A 5,666-nucleotide genomic window follows, 5' to 3' on the forward strand; every position below is an offset into this window, starting at 1 on the left:
AGTTATAGAAGATTTTGCTCTTGGGAAACCACACATGACCCTATACCTCCGAACTAATACGTCCTTCAGAGATCCTGTGAGAATCAGCGTTCCAGTACACCTCATCCAGGTGCTTACCTCCATGAGATTATTCCTGCATCTACTGTGAAGTGAAGTTGGCTCAAGCTTTGAAGAGATCACCCAGGAGAACCAACATGAACTCAGGAGTGGGAAGAACTTTGTTACTAGAACCGGATTCCTATTGGTTCTTTCAGGTACAGGTCAAACTCTGCTCTGAGTTCTTTTTACAAGAGGAAACAGGACAGGAATAAAAGAACTTGAGGTCATGGGGTAGAGGGACAATGAAGCTTAGAAAGGATGAACCCAAAGTTAGTGATTTTGTGGGACTGCTCCATACAGAAAGCTGTGTCCTTAATTTTTTGTCCAAGTGCTTTCTCTGCTTAGACAGTACAGAGTTCCAACCCTGTCCCTTATGTTAATCATCCTGTTTCTACATAAAATATGTGACTCAGTGAATTTGGGGGTCACTGTTACCAAACTAAAATTAAAGCAAAGTTACATAAAATACCATTGCAGTTATACTAAATTTTAATGACATATTTTGTATGTCAGGCCAATCTAGGTGCCAATCTAGACGCCCCCATATTTATAAGGAGATATAATCTCAGTAGGTTTCACTACATCCAAAGTTCTGTATTTGTTGCAACCTCTAAAAGCTTTAGGAATATGTTTTCTTCCTTAATTCACGAACTTTTTGAAAATGTGATAATATGGTTTGAAGTCTGTATTTTAATTTTAAAGCAATCATAAGCTAACACATAAATTAAAACATTTTAAAAGTATATAATGTAAAAGTTAAAGTCTTCCCTATAAGTTACCACAAGCGGTACCCACTGTTAAAAGCTTAGCGTTGTTAAAATCTTAGCTCTGCAGATATTTTTCTATTTTTCTGTAGAAACACTTCTACATACATGTGAATATATAGGTATTTAGAAGTATACCTATTTAATAAAATATCATGAAATATTTTAAAGTCTGTATGTAGATTATTGTACTATTTTAAAAGCTGTGTAGTATCCTGTTATATGATAAACCATAATATATTTTTTCTTTTTTTTTCTTTTGTTAAAATATAAATAACATAAAATTTACCATTTTAACCATGTCTTTCTTTATTTTCCAGTTATCAAATTCTTTTTATTCATTTTTTTCCTCATTTGTGTTTCTTCTATTTTTCTCTTTTTTAATTGAGGTAACGGTTTATAACGTTATATAAATTTTATGTGTATATTATAATTTGACTTCCATTTACACTACAGTGTGCTTAACACCAAAAGTTTAGTTTCAGTCGACTACCATATAGTTGGCTCCCTTTACCCACTTTGCTCTCCCCCACCTTCTTTTCATCTGGTAACTGCTAATCTGTTCTTTGTATCTATGTGTTTGTTTTTGTCTTGCTTTTGTGAGTAATGTAAGATAGGAGTCCAGTTTCATTATTTTAATATGAATATCCTGTTTTCCCAACATCATTTATTGAAGAAACTATCCCTTCTCCACTGAATATTCTTGGCTCTCTTGTCAATTATTAATTGACCATATATGCCTAAGTTTATTTATGGGCTCTCAATTCTGTTTCATTTGTCTATGTGTCTGTTTTTATACCAATACCATACTGTTTTTATTATGATAGCTTTGAAATATTGTTTGAAATCAGGAAGTGTGATGTCTCCAGCTTTGTTCTTCTTTCTCAATATTGTTTTGCTTATTTGGGGACTCTTGTAGCACCAAACAAATTTTAGAATTCTTTGTTATATTTCTGTGAAAAAATGTCATTGGGATATTGATAAGGATTGCATTAAATGTATAGATGGCTTTGGGTAGTATGAACACTTTAACAATATTAATTCTTTCAATCCATGAGCAAGGGATATCTTTCCATTTATTTGTGTCTTCTTCTATGTCTTACATCAAGGTCTTATAGTTTTAAATATACAGACCTTTCACCCCCTTGGTTAAATTTATTCCTAAGTATTTTATTGTTTTTGATGCTATAATACATGGGATTGTTTTCTTTATTTCTTTTCAGATAATTTGTTGTTAATGTGTAGAAATGCAACTGATTTTTTGTGTGTTTATTTTTATCTTGAAATTTAACTGTATTTTATTACTTCCAGAAGATTTTTGGTGGAGTCTTTAGGGTTTTCTATATACAAGTCATGTCATTCACATGCAAAATTTTATTTCTTCCTTTCTGATTTGGATACCTTTTATTTCTTTTTCTTGTGCAATTGCTTTAGCTAGGGCTTCCAGTATTATGTTGAATAGGATTGGTGAGAATGACCACTCTTGCTTGTTCCTGATGTTAGAAGAAAAGTTTTCAGCTTTTCACCTTTGAGTATGATATTAGCTGTGGATTTGTCATATATGACCTTTATTATATGGAGGTACATTCCTTATATATTCAATTTTGAAAGTTTTTTATCATGAAAGGTTTTGTCAAATGCCTTTTCTGCATTTATTGAGATGATCTTATAGTTTTAATTTTTAGTCTATTAAATTGATATATTATAGTTGTTGATTTGCATATTGAGCATCTTTGTATCCCAGGAATGAATTTCACTTGATCATGATATTTGATCCTTTTAATGTGTGGTTGAATTCAATTTGCTAGTATTTTGTGGATTTGTTTTTTGCATCTATATTCATCAGGGATATTGGCCTGTAGGTTTTTTTTTTCTTTTCTTTTCTTGTAGTGTCCTTGTTTTGCTTTGGTATCTGGGTAATTATGGCCTCATAAAATGTTTTTGTACATGTTTACTTCTCTTCCATTTTTTGAACAGCTTGAGAAGAATTGGCTTTAATTCTTCTTTAAATGCTTTCTAGAATTAACCTGTGAAACTATACAGTCATGGGCTTTTCTTTTGGGGGAAGTTTTTGATTACTGATTCAATGTCCTATTTATTACTGATCTCTTCAGATTTTCTGTTCCTTCATGATTCAGTCTTCATTGGTTGAATGTTTCTAGGAATTTATTCATTTTTTCTGTGTTGTCCAATTTGTCAGAATATAATTGTTTATAGTAGTTTCCTCTGATCCCTTGTATTTCTGTGGTATTAATTGTAATGTCTCCTTTTTTCACTTACAATTTTATTTATTTGAGTCCTCTTTTTCTTGTTTAATCTAACTACAGATTTGTCAATTTTGTTTATCTTTTCAAAGAACCAGCTCTAGCTTTCTTATTCTCTTCTATTGTTTTCCTATTCTCTATTTCATTTATTTTTGCTTAATCTTTATTATTTCCTTACTTCTGCTAACTTTGAGCTTAGTTTTTTCTTGTTTTTCCAGTTCCTTGAGGTACACTGCTAGGTTGTTCATATGAGGTCTTTCTTTTATGTTTTTTTAAATGTAGGCTTTTATAGCCATAAACTTTCCTCATTAGACTGTTTTTGCTGCATTCCCAAGTAATGGTGTGTTATGTTTTTATTTTATTTTGTCTAAAGATATTTTTTGACTTCTCTTTTGCTTTCTTCTTTGATCCATTTGTTGTTCAGAAGTGTGTTGTTTAATTTCCATTTATTTGTAAAATTTCCAGCTTTCCTCCTGTTATTGATTTCTAGTTTCATACTATTGTGGTAGGAAAAAAAATACTTGATATAATTTATTTCTCCTTAAATTTGTTGAGACTTGTTTTGAGGCCTAACATATTATCTAGCCTAGGAAAAGTTCTATGTGCACTTGATAACTGTGTGTATTCTGTTGCTGTTGGGTGGAATGTTCTATATATGTGTGTTAGGTCTATTAGGTCTGTAGTGTTGTTCCAATTCACTGTTTCCCTATTGATTTTCTGGATGATCTATCCACTGTAGAAATGGGATAGTTAAGCCCCCCACTATTATTGTGTTGGTGCTTTTTTCTCCTTAATTCTGTTAGCATTTACTTTACATATTTTGGCATTCCAATGTTGGGTACGTAGATATTTACAATTGTTATAACTTCTTGATAAATTGACCCCTTTTAGATTATAGCTTTTGACTTAAAGTCTGTTTTGTTTGATATAAATATAGCTTCTCTCTTTTGGTTTCATTTACTCAGAATATTTTTTTCATTCCTTCATTTTGATCCTATGTGTGTCCTTATAGGTGACATGCTTCTATTGTGAGCATATATAGTTGAGCCTTGTTTTATTATCCACTCAGCCTTTTGATTGAGGAATTGAATTAATTTACATTTAAATGATTCTTGATATGTAAGAACTTACTAATGCCATCCTATTCATTATTTTCTGCCTTTTTGTAGCTTCCTATTCTTTTCTTCCTCTCATTGTTTTCCTTTCTGAATTGATGATTTTTCATAGTGGTATGCTTAGATTTTCTTTTTGTCTTCTGTGTATCTACTGTAGGTTTTTGCTTTGTTGTTGCTATGAGGCTTACATAAAATATCTTATAGATATTACAGTCTATTTTATGCTGATAACAAGTTAACTGCATACAAAACTTCTACCCTTTTACTCCTTCCACATTATGTTTATGATGTCACAATTTACCACTTTTTGTATTGTGTAGCTATTAACAAATTATTATCATTATATTTATTTTTATACTTTTGTCCTTTAAACTTTATACTAGAGTTAAGTTATTAACACATCACCATATTGTAGTATTACAGTATTCTGAATTTAATTATATATTTACCCTTACCAATGTGTTCTATGTCTTCATATGCTTTTATGTTCTTTATTAACATCCTTTCATGTCAACTTAAAGAACTTCTTTCAGCATTTCTTATAAGGCAGGTCTAGTGGGTGATGAGCTCCTTCAGCTTTTGTTTGTTGAAGTCTTTATCTCACCTTTGTATCTGAAGGACAACTTTTCCCAGTAGTTTTCTTAGTTGTTGTTGTTTTTTTTCTTCAGTATTTTGAATATATCATCCCACTTTCTTCTAGCCTGCAAGGTTTGATAATATTATGGGTGTTCCTATGTATGAGATTTTTTTTTTTTTTTTTGCTATTTAAATATTCTTTCTTTGCCTTTGCTTTTAGACAATTTTATTATCATGTGTTTTGGAAAAGATTGTTTGGGGTTGAAGTTTTGGGTGACCTATTAGTTTTATGAACTGGATGTCCAAATCTCTCCCCAGATTTGGGATGTTCTCAGCCATTATTACTTTAAATGAGCTTTTTGCCCCATTCTCCCTTTCTTCTTTGGGGATTCCAATAATGAATAGATTATTTCTCTTAATGGTAGTCCATAGTTCACATAGCATTTCTTCACTCTTTTGCATTCTTTACTTCTTTATTCTCCTCTAATTAGATAATTTCAAAGGATGTGTCTTCTATACTTCACAGATTCTTCTGCTTGATCTAGTCGATTATTGATGATCTCTGTTGCATTTATTTCATTTATTGTATTCTTCAGCTCCATGATTTTTGTTTGGTTCTTTTTAAAGATTTCTGTCTCTATGTTAAAATTTGCATTTTGCTCATGTATTATTTTCCTGAATTCATTGAATTGTCTTTCTGTGTTGTCTTATAGTTCACTCAACTTCCTTAGAATAGTTATTTTGAATTTTTTATTGCATAAATCACAGATCCATATTTCTTTGGAGCTGGTTATTGAAAAAAATGATTGTATTCCTTTTGTAGTATTATATTTCCTTTATTTTTATAT

The sequence above is a fragment of the Monodon monoceros genome, unplaced genomic scaffold (genome assembly GCF_005190385.1).
Source record: "Monodon monoceros isolate NGI ecotype Baffin Bay Population unplaced genomic scaffold, NGI_Narwhal_1 Super_Scaffold_18, whole genome shotgun sequence".
NCBI classification, from domain to species: domain Eukaryota; kingdom Metazoa; phylum Chordata; class Mammalia; order Artiodactyla; family Monodontidae; genus Monodon; species Monodon monoceros.